This window comes from Alosa pseudoharengus, unplaced genomic scaffold (genome assembly GCF_046254945.1).
Source record: "Alosa pseudoharengus isolate Yale_2024_CS ecotype anadromous, Long Island Sound unplaced genomic scaffold, YU_APseudo_1.1 YU_APseudo_1.1_scf_8, whole genome shotgun sequence".
NCBI lineage: Eukaryota > Metazoa > Chordata > Actinopteri > Clupeiformes > Clupeidae > Alosa > Alosa pseudoharengus.
Window position 1 is genome coordinate 35843471 of NW_027468870.1, and position 14760 is coordinate 35858230.

Consider the following 14760-nt stretch of genomic DNA (forward strand, 5'->3'; position numbering starts at 1 on the left):
TTAAAATCAATAGAGAGCCTACTATATTGTAAATCAAAGCTTAAAGAAACTGTATGCAAGATTGTGGCCAAAACTGGTACTGCAATCACTTTTAAACTACTGTAGAGCGATGTATCCCCTTCCCCTCCCCTCTGACATTTTAAATCAGAACTAAGGAGGAATGTAAGGAGGCTGCTAAGGAGTGCATCTACAATCAAAACTATCAATAGCATAATCCGGTCTATGGATGTTTGCTTCGTTGTTGACAGTCTTTGAGATTTTAAATGACACATTTTAGTTTTTATTCGGCCAAGCTGAAGAGCTGGTATCTGGTATTGTTTGTGCAACTATACTACATGCAAAAATGCACAGATTGAGTTATGACAAAAACATGACACCACTAGACTGTGGTAGTAAACAAACTAGATCCTAAAAGAATAGCTTCCCTGGCTGAATGGTAGGCTATAAGCTATTAGCCTACACAACATAAATTGTGACTATGCTGGCGACCCAAATAAAATCTCCTGCGACCCACCTTGCATTGATCTTTACGTTCTCATAATGCCTTTTTGCCAGCTTTTGTTTACAAGCCTTGTTTGTTGAGTTACATTGATAGCACAATATTAACAATAATATGCACAATGTTAAGTTGTTTTAAGCAGCCTTCATTGCTTTGGAAAGTATAACATGTTGCATTTCGTTTTGCAAATAAAAGTGAATTATGAGCCTGGTATCCACCTAGCTATCTGAATGGATTATTTTTTTGTCAACTCAGCATATCATGTATTCTGACATTGTAAACGTTATTGATGATGAGTGAAATACAGTTTGCAGTAAAGCTACTATTCATTGGTTAGGCTACATGTCCCCTCTGTCCTTTGGTGCCTTACGCAAAGTGCGTGATGCGCGTGGTGTGAGCGGTGGCACTGCCAGGCTACACAATCTTTTTTCTGCATTTCTATCCCTTTATTCTCTTCAAGTTCAATTGTGAATTCAAGTTCACAGCTCAAAGCTGCCATGCACTAGAAGTTTGTCTTTAATCAAGAATCAAAAAGATTAGCGTGGCACCACAGGACAGAGGGGGCCCCCACATGTAGCCTAACCAATGAATAGTAGCTTTACTGCAAACTGTATTTCACTCATCATCAATAACGTTTACAATGTCAGAATACACTAACACCATGGTACATGCAAGTTTGATACTTTTTGGGTTCTCTCAATCTCCACCACGTAGTGCTAGAATGGAATTGGTGGGTCTTCAATAATTAGTTTTCCAAGCATTTACATGGCACCACTTTAGATGTTTCATTAAATGACTTGTGCTATTTCGCGAAGCATAGTGAGATCTTTCGGTTTCGCACAAAGTGCACTAACTATTATGTTCTTCATATCCTTGTCTCTGGAGATAACGTTCTACTATTTTGCGGGGATTTTTTCTCCTCTGTTGTTCTCGCCGTGGTGTTTGCGAATATGTATCAAAACAAAACACTGCTTAATTTTTGGTTACAGTGCATTGTAACGTGCGTTACTTAAGTTTGTACCGAGTAAAATATTACCCAATTTTTTTTTGTAATGCCTTATATTATTACCGTGTTACCGCAAACAGCAATATATTACAGTAATTACATTATTCAATTCAATTCAATTTATTGTGCTTATAGAGCGCCAAAACATAACACATGTATCATGGCGCTTTACAGAATGTAGGCAATCAGAGAAAGAAGGAAAGAAAGGAAGAAAAGGAAAGCAAGAGAGAGGCCCATGGGTAACAGGGGCGAGGAAAAACTCCCTAGAATTGGAGATATATATAGGAAGAAACCTCGAGCAGATCCACGACTCAAGGGCCTGACCCATCTGCCTAGGGTCAGTACATGACAGTAAGGTCTGTATACATGACAAATGCATATGATAGTCGGGTGTAGAGAATAAGACATGGTGTTAAGCACTTGAGCTGAAAGTTACAAGAGGTGGGATGATTACGTATCCGTTATGGTAATTCGTTATTCCTGATTTAGTGACAGAAAGTTCAATAGTCCAGCGTTGGGATTGTCCAGGGGAAGGGAACATTACTTTTGTAACGCATTACTCCCAACACTGTTGGTTGTCTGAAATCTGATGAAATACAGACCCAAATAAAAAAAAAATAGATTCAAATGCAATCTAAAAATGTCTCTGATAAAGTGGTTGTTGATTGTAGTGTTTTTTAGTAAGGTATCTACTAATAGTTAACTTGATAAACCATTACATATCTAGAGGGGGCTGAGACAGCTTTCATTCACCCTGTAATTAGCCATTCAACCATCAAAGTGATTACAAAGCTGGTGACATAAACATAAAACAGCATTAAAAAACCCAAGTTTCATGGGAATGAACATGTTTCAAGGGAATGTGTTTAAATGTCCACTGAAATGTATGCAAATGCCCTATGCATAAGCAAAGCATTTGTAATTAGAGCTGAAAATTGCAATCTCAAAAGTTTTTTGTATCCTGCAATGTAGTATGTTTTTGTTGGTTTGCCACACACTGATCTGATTCCATGATTTTGTAGAGGGTAACAGCAAAGATGGGTTACAAATAGAGGAGGAGGAGCCAGCAGCAGGAGCAGATAGGCCTATGTCAGGATCAGGCATGGACATTGGTAACCATTATTCAGAGAAGGAGAAGAGAGAAGTGTAAGTGATGAAGGACAACAGCAAGTTATGAGAAGGACAGCAGTAAGTGATGAAAGAAGAGCAAGTGATAAGAACAGACAGATACTGTAAACAGACTGAGACAGAACTGACACAGCAGTAAGTGATGAGGCAACCAACTCACATGATGACAGAGACAACAGGAAGTGATGAAAGATAGAAAAACAGCAAGTCATGACAGCAAAACAGCAAGTTACTAGGACAAGAACAGTTGAACTGCTGATGAGAAAAAAAAACAGCAAGTGATGCCAAAGACTAGTGCAGGGAGATAGTCTGAGAAAGACAGAGTAATTGATGAACCATAAGCAACTGATGAGACCACAGAGAGTGATGAAGAAGAGAACAGCTAGTGATAAGGACAAAAAAACAATAGCAAGAGGTGATTATGATGTGTTTTCTCTCTCTCTCTCTCTGTGTGTGTGTGTGTGTGTGTGTGTGTGTGCAATCCCATTTTAACATCAAACATTTTACTGTATTTTTGGTAGATCTCTGGCATACATGTAGATCAAACAACAAAAGAGCAGTCAGGTGATGGAGAGAGAAGGGTGGTGCAGAACATTTGCTTAATGATACATTACATGCAACCTCACACTTAAAGAAGCCCTATGCAGGTCTGGTTATTCCTTCGCTGTTTCTGGGTTTTCGCCTGATTTGGGCTCGCATTTTTCACGACATAGCTCCCCCTGCAGCTTCGGTAGCAAGTGACTGCTACGCTAAACCCCCACTAGCTAGCGAGCTAGCCATCAATAAACCAAGCTAAACACATGTAGGGCTCACAATAAAACAGTCGAGCAAACACATTGTTCAAGAGACTATCAAATCACATTACAAAAACGAAGTTCACCCAAGGTTAGGCTACTTACAATTTCAACAGCAAAAAAGCCAAGTCGGAGTCCGTTTTGCAGTCTTCTTAGAAACTACAATCTGACTACATTTTTGAGTATTTCCGCCGAGTTACATCCTCGGACCGCGACCAGAAAGTTGCATATTCCTTTTTTTCCGCGGAGAAGCACTAGGGGGAGATGAAGCACCCACCAAACGACCCAAAAAGTGTTGTAGAACCATCACAACAACTCTCAACCTGCATAATTAAAGGAATTATCCGGAGTAAAATGCACTTTAGATCAATTTACGGATGATTGGGAGTACATACGTTGAGTTGACATCAAAATCATGTCATTCGGATGTGTTTTGAGAAAGTTCGATTTTACCGTTTTTAGTCAAAACTCGTTAGCGTGGAAGTTAGAAGGGCATATTATTTTGCCGCTACAAAACGCTATTTTTATACCTCTTCTACAGTTCCAAACAACATTACACTTATGGGTAGTTTTAAACGGCGACGAAATTGTGAATTTCCATAGCACACTAGGCAATCGACTCCTACGGACTTTCCCCTAAAGATGGCAGCAAAGATGGCAACATTTCCGGAAAGGTACTGGCTTGATGAAATTCATTCTGGACTCTCTATCCGACCACATAGAGACCTCGAGATACTTCGGTTTGGCTTTAGGGACACTCTACTCACTACCACGTAAGTGTAATGTTGTTTGGAACTGTAGAAAAAGGTATAAAAAAAAAAAAAGCGTTTTGTAGCGGCGAAATAATATGCCCTTCTCACTTCCACGCTAACGAGTTTTGACTAAAAACGTAAAATCGAACTCTCTGGGTTGAGTATTATATTTTTTAAAGTCACTTAATTGTTCTAAAAAGCCTTTCAAATGTGTCAATGACGTCATTCATTAGCACAATGCTAGCGTGTTATGTGCAACAACGACCCAACCTGTAAGAAATCAAAAGGACATAAGTACTCGTTCATTCAACTTTTGACCTATAACCCATGTTGAAGTTATACAAACTACAATCAAATCTGAGATTTGTCAACGACAATCAGGTGAAAGAGACAAATTTAGCCGTCTAGCTCCATTGACTCCCATTCATTCTGCACTCATGGCGATCGCCCCCAGTGGAACTCTGGTGGAACTGCATCCAAAATTCGGTACAATGGGACTTAATACGGAGGGGCAAGGCTCTCCGAAGACGGGCTCTGATAATAGCCTAGCTAGGCTAGCACTACCATCAAGGCCTAGTACTGTGTAAAAATCGCCTATAGAGTGGTGAAGTCCCGCCCCTTCCGTTTGCCTCCATGGGACCTATCTTTCAAAAAAATTTGAACGGCAGTCTATGGCGAAAAAGAAATTATTTTCTGGTCCCGGTTGACTTGTGCCTTGAATTACCCATATGCAGGGGCGTAGATTTGCGTGGGGACCGAAGGACGTGTCCACACCAATGTCAAATTACGACTGAAATGTCCCCACCAATATTCAGGTTGAAATGGGGGGAAAAGCGCTCACATGTGCTACACAAAGAGTAAAGATAATTTCTCTTGTAATAGTACGGTGTCTTGTGTAATTCCGCTGGATTTTCTTGTAAAAATTGTTTTTTTTGCATATTTTGCTAGTATTGAGTCTAAGGAAGAAGATTTTTTTTGTCTTCAAATTTTCACGATCCATTTTCACACTTAGATGACATCATCATTTATATAATGCATAATTAAGACTGGGACTACTATCACTTGGGGGTCAAATGTGAGAAAACACTGGTAAAGAGGGTATTCTGCCTAATTTTTGGGTGCTGATTCTGAATATCATATTTACTTAGCTGATTTTTTAGTTTTAAACCTGCTAATTAGCATTTGCGGCCTAAAACTGGCCTCCATAGGCAACATAGAACGGGTGAATAGGGTAAAAAATGTAACTCCTTGATATTCTTATGAAACTTTACTAGTTGATTATTTATGTAAAGGCAATATTTTTTTGCATTACAAGTTTTCTGAAAATATATGTTTATTATTATAATTTAACAATAACTCATTAATTATGCACTAATTTGCATACATTTAAATTACAGACATCTGAATATTGGATAGTTAACATTGAATGTAGTCACGTTCAGGTTTGCCTTCAGAACTTTTTCTGGATTCAGAGCCTTAAAATAATGGCTTGTTCAAGCGCCAGTCCTAGGTTATGCCGATTTCAGTCGTCCCTTTATCTTAGGAACATGTCAAATTATAGTGCCATGAAACTCAAACTCCTTGCAGTCAAGTGGGCAATCACGGAAAAAAACGTCAGGTATCTCCTGGGCAACACGTTCACCGTGTACAATGACAACAATCCCTTCCAATACCTGCAGTCAGCGAAACTGGGCGCTCTGAAACATTGCTGGGTTTCTCAGCTTGCCCTCTTTATTACAACATCAAATATCGTCCCCGGACAGCTAATCGCAATGCCGATACCCTTTCTAGGCTTCCCACAAGCCCCACTAACACTTTGCCATCTGTGTAACACGGTCTGGACGTCCCCATGTCGCTTGCCATAGCCAACATGCAAGCCTTGAGTGCACCTATGGTTGGTGGTATGGATGACAGAATCTTGTATGGTGGACACCATCCCTGGTCGAACTAAAAGAGGCCTGAAAGTCCTGCAAGGGACTGATCCCTGTATTTCCAGATACCTGTGGTTTTGGTGACAGGGACGACCACATACCCGTTAAGACAAGTGGAGTGAACCAAGGGAAGTCCGCAGTTGATAAAGCAGTGATCCCAGATGCAGGAAGTGGATGGGACCTTGTACCGAGCGATCCAGGCTCCTCCTTCCAGGGATCCAGTGCTGCAGCTTTTACTGCTAAAGGTGTTTGGAGTCGAAGTGCTCACTAGCCTACACAACAACCACGGCCATCTGGGGGTGGACAGGACCACAGATTTGATATGACAGAGGTGCTACTGGCCCCAGATGTGGCATGAGGTGCAAAAGTGGCGTTCTGAGTGAGCACTGTGTGGTTGCTAAAGCAAGACAACCCAAGCCAGAACCTTCTTGGGAAATATGTTAGCCACTAAGCCTTTGTAGATAATCTCCATTGACTTTACTCTTTTGGATTGGGCTAGCACAGGACAAGAGAATGTTCTGGTAGTCACAAATGTTTTCTCAAAGTTTACCCAGGCCTTTCCCACCCCTGATCAGAGAGCTTCCATCGTAGCTAAGATTCTAACAGAAATGGTTCTATGTGTATGGCGTGCCAAGGAGAGTCCACTCTGATCAGGGGCGCAACTTTGAGGGGGAGCTGTTAAAGCACCTGTGTGACACCTACTGTACATCAAAACAAAGACTAGAACCACCACTTATCATCCAGAGGGGAATGGTCAATGTGAACATTTCAACATGACACCGACTGATTGGGTGGTGCAACATCAAGAGTACCAGACTTCTGTCTATGCTAGTGCTAGGAGACACTTAGAAGAGGCTGCGGCATATCGTAGGCAAGGTGGTCCTAACACTGTAGTTCTTTTCAAAGTGGTTGTATGCACATCCCACCTCACTGAGGCCAGGTGCAGGACAAAAAAGCTTATCAAGGAAAGAAGAGTAGTTGTCCGCACACTGCAATCATAACACATAACGCAACGTTTCGACCCACCTGGGTTCGACCCACTATGTTTTTAACTCAATAAATTTAGTTCTTCTGGGAGATTGCAGTGTGCGGTCCTGACACTGTACCCATATTACCACCTGGCACTAGTCTTTTTCTAGTGGGCAGTGGGCAGTGGTTGTGTAGTGGTTAAGGAGCTGGGCTAGGGTGCAGTAGCCTGAAAGTTGTCAGTTCAATTCCCGGCTTTCACTGTTATGCCCTTGAGCAAGGCACTTAACCCCAAGTTGCTCCGGGGACAATGTGATCCCTTGTAATATAGCTGACATACATAATACTGCCGGACAGCATTCAAACCCCTTCCACCTCCCACAGTCTTAATTCTAAGACTTCATTGCTTCTCTCGCACGCCCGGCCTGTTGGCTGTGGATAACCCGTTGATTTTAAAGAGAGCAAATGCACATGGTTTAGTGTCTGAGCAATGTTTTCCCTTGAGTTATTTGTTTTTGTATTAGTTCAGGCTGTGAAAGGGCCATCCGTGGTTTGTCTGTTTGTCTGTACCTTATATTCTTTTGTTTGTTAATTTTGCCTACTGTTACTCAACTACCCATGCCTATGACACCTATGGTGTACTGTGTTGCCTGTACTATTATAGATTATTTACAAGACAAATTTATCTTAAGGTAGACAATAGAATGACATGGCCGGTCAAGGAAAGCATCAAGAAAAGCAAAGATTAAAAAATTGTTTTTGACATAGGCAACAAGAGTAGAGGTGTTTTTACACTTTTCAGACACTCAAAGTTTGAAAACTATGGATATTGTTTTAGAACCAACAACCTTTCTACATTATCTGGGGGTTTTGGTTGCAAAAAGTGGAATTAATTGTTAAAAAATTAGAAGAAAATGTGAAAATCACTTTTCGGACTAGATATAATCGCATATTTTAAAACATACAGATAAAAACACTAAAGATGGATCGTGAAAATTTGAAGACAAAAAAAATCTTGTTCCTTAGACTCTATATTAGCAAAATATGCAAAAAAATCAATTTTTACATGAAAATCCAGCGGGACCCTATTTTCCAAACACAGCGTACTGTACTATAATGTGCAGTAGCCTATAAGGGTAAATCGCGCTGATCTGAGGTTACCTATAATAACTACCAGTGAGCCGCAATCTCCTGCGCAGCATGAAGCGCTTCAGCTTTACTTCACTACAAGCATGAAGTGCGTCCAAATTCACCCATTCTTCTCTGATGAACTCCTCGAGAAGTAGGCTACTCATCACACATGTGTCACATGAAAGAGCCTTTTCTCAGCTTTTAAACGGTGCTAGCTAGCCACTGTTCGCTGTAAGCTGTTCGCTGTTCAAGAGATTTAATAATTATTCTCTGCGCCCATCTCCACATCCATTCGTCTCGGTGGAATAGGCCTACACACTCTTCACGCAACACACGACAAACCATATATTAGAATAAACAGCAGACCTTACCGAACACAAATGTGTAATGCATTCCCGTGTATAGTTAGCTGTTCCAGAGTAATCCGGTTTTGAAATAAATTATAGCAAAATTCAACATGGTCGTTCGGCTGCATTTCTTAAAACTGAGCTGTGCTTACATCGCCTAGATATCTGTAAATATTAGAATCAGAGAATATACAGGCAGCTCATGGTTAAGAGTTTGTCAATGTAGCCTTAATGATTTCTTTTCACAAAATGCTAAGCATGCATGTATTTAAGTTTCTTAAAACTGAGCTGTGCTTAAATGGGCATGATTTCATAACAGACCAAATAGAAAATAAATGTTAAATATAGCCTACATATCTGTAGCCTACATATTAAAATCAGATTATGTAGGCTACACAGTGTAGTTAGATCAAGTTGGACAGTATAGCACATTTTAATCATGGATAGTAGTTGGACAGTAGCACATTTTAATAATTTTATATATTGGGGGGGGTAGTGGGTAGTGTCCCCACCAAAGCTCAGACCAAACCTACGCCCTTGCCCATATGATGTTTGTCAATTTTAAAGACAATTTTTCATGTAAAGACATTTGCAGTTTGTTTCGTAACTATTGAATTACAACATTGTGAAAGATTGTAATTCCAACGACTACAAACCAGGGGCGGAGCCAGACATTGTAAACATTCGGGGCTTAGCCCATTTTTTTTTTTTTTTTTTTAAATAACCCCTTAAATAATGACTTCTAGTGAATTTTGTGTAAACTAATGGACACATTGAGACTTGAATGTTAGTTTCACATTTTTGAACAGATTCAAGGTATCTGACTGGCACTACACTGTGTAAAATGATAGTTTTGGGTCTTTCAAGAGGCAATATCTGTTCATATCTGTTTAGCATGTACTTAGTTAATTAAGCGTTTCTTATGGTTTGTATATTATAGTATTTGTTTATTTTCATTAGGCTATTGTTTGATATGACATTATTGTTTATTATTGCTATTCTCCTTCTTCCTCTTCCCTGATCTCATCTGTGTGACAAATATATAGAATATCTTATACTATAATATACATAATATTATGATATATTTTACAGTATGGCCAGTCATCATGATACAAGGGTATTTTAGAAGGAATGCATTATCATCTTGACATAGGCGTTTCTAAATTATATTAATTTTGTAATTTAGCAAGATTATTCATAGGTTTCATCAGGTCCCTTTACACAGGTGCATAAAATCAAGCACCTAGATTATGAATGCAGACTGCATGGTGCTTGATTAACACACTTATGGAAAGGGCCCTTTCCTCTCAATATATCATTAGTTAGGCAGCCAAAACAACATAACATGACTTTTATATTTATGTGGACTCTTGGATTATAAGATCTGTGGTGGTGGATAGGATATCAACAAGGTTTTAAGGTAGGCTAACAGTTAACATTCTTTTGTGCAACATATGACACTGAAAAGTTGACATGGGCAGATAACTGTTAATGAGTTTTTCTGACATTTCAAAACAGTGTAGCCTAATTTATTACAAGACGAGGATCACTTTGTTTTGAGAGCTGGAATTTCTTATTCTGCAGTAGGCTTAGCTAGCCTATTAGAGTACTGAATTTGCCTTTACCGCCGACGAAAGAGGACATTTAACGTTAAGCATTTAGTGCTAGGGAGCTAGCCAAGTAGCCTAACGTTAGCCTGTCTAACTGACTGAAAGCTCTTAACGTGAAATCACCAACCTGAAACAACACTATCCATCAGTTCACTGGGCGATGCTGTTGCTTGAACGGAGCTGGGTGGTCTTTTGAAAAACTTTCTAATATCCAAAACGTTTCAACAACATGTACACAAAGTGTTTTATCACAGACTGTAAAAGTGACAGACTTCTGACAGAGGCTTTTTGGAACACCGAAGCCATGACGTAGCGTTGTCAAGGCAGCATTTTCACTGGATCGATCTAAACAAATCAATCTAACCATTGAAATCACCATTACATAGCGGATAGCCCAGAGACCTGGCATAGATCGTGTAGCAAGTCAAATTATTTTTCAATATTGGGCTTTGAAAATACCGGTAAGGGATATATTTCCTCAGTAATAGAGCATTTTGTGACATTTATAGAGAAACCGAGGGGAAGTTATATTGGAAATAAGAATTGCCGGGAATTTAAAACACTAAAAAAAGATTCGGGGCTTTTGAAAAAAGATTCGGGGCTTAAGCCCCCTAAGCCACCCCCTAGCTCCGCCACTGCTACAAACCCATCAGTCGCGCTAGTGACGTTAGCTCATTCACAGCCACACTAGATTGTACAAGCATACCAGCAACAGGTCTTAATTGGGCTTTCCTTGCCGAAGAAAATACCACGAGTCAGAGGATTAAACACATCAGGTAAGTTGTATTCGTCCATAGACTGTACATTACATACTGTTAAGTGACATAGCAGGCAGCAAGATGCAACCGCATAACAGCTCTTATCATTTCATTACGTTGGTGACGTACATCGTTCGAGACGAGAGATGTAGTCCACTGAGTGGATTCGCACAAAACCAACATAACTTTTGAAGTCTATCGAACAACAGAACTTTCTTGACGTGAAAAATGATCTTTTAAATTCACACACATCATATGTGAAATTTGTGGCACAATTCAAACTGGACCAAAAAATAATTGTTATATCTCCGTTCATAATTTTTTGAAAGAGAATGTCTAATAAGGGGAGAACCGCCACTCTCGGGAAACTTCCGGTTTCTGAACTGGTTGCAGTTACCGTTCTGGTTCCACATGAGGGCGCTCACGAATAAGTGCAGAATGAATGGAGGTCTATGGAGCTTTACCCCTCAAATCCACCTTTCTCGTGATATAATTTTTTGCCCAGAAATTTGAATGTTGCATGCAAAAGAGGGGGCAGAGAAAATACACACCGCTGAGTATTATATTTTTGAGTCACTTATTTGTTCTAAAAAGCCTTTCAAATGCGTCAATGACGTCATTCATTAGCAGAAAGCTAGTGTGTTGTGGGCAACAACGACCCAACCTGTAAGAAATCAAAAGGACGTGAGTACTCGATCATTCAACTTTTGACCTATAATCCATATTGATCTTGCAGAAACCACAATCCAATCTTCGATTTTTCAACGACAACCAGGTGAAAGAGACCCATTTAGCCGTCTAGCTCCATAGACCCCCATTGTTTTTGCACTTATTCGTGATTGCCCCTAGCGGAACTGCAGCAGATTGCAGGTACAATGGAGTTAATAGGGAGTGATCCGGCTCTCCGTAAACGGGCTCTGATAGGTCCCACGGACCGGAAGTAGAAGGGACTTCACCACTCTATATCCTTAAGCGACCCACTGAATCTGACACAAAGTTTTGTTTGACTGGCTGCGACACATAACAACATTGACGCCAAATTGCATCTATACTCGAACACAACATAGTCATACTTTCCATTAATAACACATGACAACATCCAAAAACGTGTTACAACGCCGTGGTCTTCTACTTTCTTTGACAACATTTTCAGTTCCATTTCATTCACGCTTCAGCAATGGGCGTCTAGGCACTCGCGCACGACATCCTCCGTTCATAAATATTCACGCTAAACTCCGCCCTGGAAACTCAGAATCTAAGAAACCGTATATCCGGTAACACCGGTCCGCGACACCTTCACGGAACACGCTGCTATTTAGACATGAGGCAGACTCAAGAAGTAGCCTCACAGACATCACATGAAATAACTTTTTCCTCATCTTTTATAAGGTGCTATAGCCGCTATTTGCTGCGATAAACGGTTCGCGAGAAAATTAACTTTCAAGAAATAGGCTAATCATATTAGGCTACTATAGCTCTGCGCTCATATTTCATATAGGAGGAATATCTTAAACTTTTCGTTCCACACATGACAAACCGTAAACCAGAATAAACAGCAGACCTTACCGAACACAAAGGTGTAATGCAATCCCCTGTAGGTCCTACACGCCGTGCAGAGTAGCCTAATCCGGTTTTGAAATGGTAGCAAATTTCTATATGGTCTCCAATATGGTCTCCAATTTTGGGCTTTAAGTGTCTTAAAACTGAGCTGTGCTTAAATACTTACATATGTGTAAATAAATATTAAAATCAGAGGATATACAGCTCATGGCTAAGAGTTTGTTGATATAGCCATAATGATTTGTTTTCACAAAATGCTAAGCATGCATATGTATTTAAGTGTCTTAAAAAAGTGTGCTTATATTGGTCAATGCATAATTTCATAACAGGCCAAATAGAAAATAAATGTTAAATGTTAAATATAGCCTAGACATAATATTAAAATCAGATGATGTAGGATAGTATAGAGTTAGATAAAGTTGGATGCAGAACTCACACCAGTGGATTGGGTCTTAAAGGAACACGCCACCCAAAATCAAAATGTTCTTACCTTAACTTTCACGAGTTGAGTCATACCTCTCCCGCGCCGGTAGGTGCACTCAAACGCTCTGTCGCGCGGCGCGAATGTGTTAGCATGTTGCTATGCTAGCGGGCTCTGCCGTGGCCGTAGAGAGAGGAACATAGCAGTAATCAAACACCTCCATTTTTTCCCTACTTAAATACAGTTGCACGAGTAGTTGATAAAAATGTGTACGTCACACAACATGAAACGTGGCGATTTTCCAAGCGAATAAACAGGAGAACTACAATGTGTGGCGCAATAGCACTTGGGAGTACTTCGACCTAGCGTGGTAATATTATTAACACCTAATTGTAGATCCTATCCACCACAGAGTTTAGAATCCATGCTGGATCGACCCTCAGCCTCTCCCTCCCCTCTGAGCGAGAGAGAGGCACACACACTAGAGATGCGCTGATGGGCTATTATTTCAACCATAACTGCATAGCAAAACGTATCATCCATCAGCCATCCATCAGCACCAAAGTTTGTTGACCAATTTTCAAAACTGCACCCGCCCACCATCCGTTGGTTGTTTTATTGTAGGCTATATGGGTGATGCAGCGCTGCTGACGTGAGGCTAGAAAGCCCTTGCCTGTTCTAGAAAGACTGATCTAATGCAGCAAATATATTAAAAGGCTGAAGTCATACATTGGCTAGGCCTATCCCCAGAATATCAGCAGCAAACTCAGTCTCTGTCGCGCAAAACAGTCTCCAAATAAAACGCACATCGGCCTGTTGCCTATTCTGCCAGCTTGTGACAATATATCGTCCAAAATGCTTGATTGCATTGCATTCTCCACATTTTTAGCTAAATTTTCATGTAGGCTACCACATCAGCATTTTTGTTCAGTGAATCTTTTGTAAATTGCTTTACAATTACCGTCGGGCCCTTGTCAGCAGACTTCGGCTTGCCTCTTGCCACTATTCACTCCTTGTCTTCCGATGTCATTTCTGAGTCATCTACAGATGTTTACACACATTCACCTCCCTAAATAGAACCAACTTGACGTTGACTTCAACCTGTGTTATATCCTAAATGAGAGTGCCTTGGTTATTTTGTTTAGATATTAGCCTATATATAAAACACATAATTGTAGCCTACCATTCAGGGAATAGGCATTTAAAAGAGAGACAGAGAGTGATATGACTAAGAAATGACATCGGGCGATGGCAGTGCGAGATGTTCAGAACGTAAGAGCTAAAACTTCTACAAACTCAATAACATCCACAGCGGAAAAAGAAGGTAAGAAAAATAGTCGGAAAACTTAGATGTGTAAGGCAGCAAGCAAGTTTGGCGGTTGTTACTAAAAATGTGAACATGCACGTTGCACTGTTGTGCGGTGGAATTCAGAATGAATGGAGTCGGAGTTTCTTTAATATCGAGGCGTCATATTTGTCCGATGGCCTGCTATAAAATGAATTGCGATGTCTGTCTGAAAAAGACGCGCTCGTGCAGTCAAAATGAATGGGAGTCTTCAGAACAGGCTTGTCAGTCAACCTGACATATGTGTAAAGTAGCCTATAATGTGAATGACTTGTTATTTTATCAAGGATTTCTTTCTTTTTGCAAAAAATAAAGTACAATAGGCATTAATTAGTAGGCCAGGAGTATGCTGAAATTATGTGGCAAATTGCGTTTTTTATTACAATGATAAAATTGTAAAAGGACGTGACCGAAGCTGAGGCAAGCCAGGCAATAGGCCTATAGGCCCGACGGTAATTGTAAAGCAATTTACAAAAGATTCACTGAACAAAAATGCTGATGTGGTAGCCTAC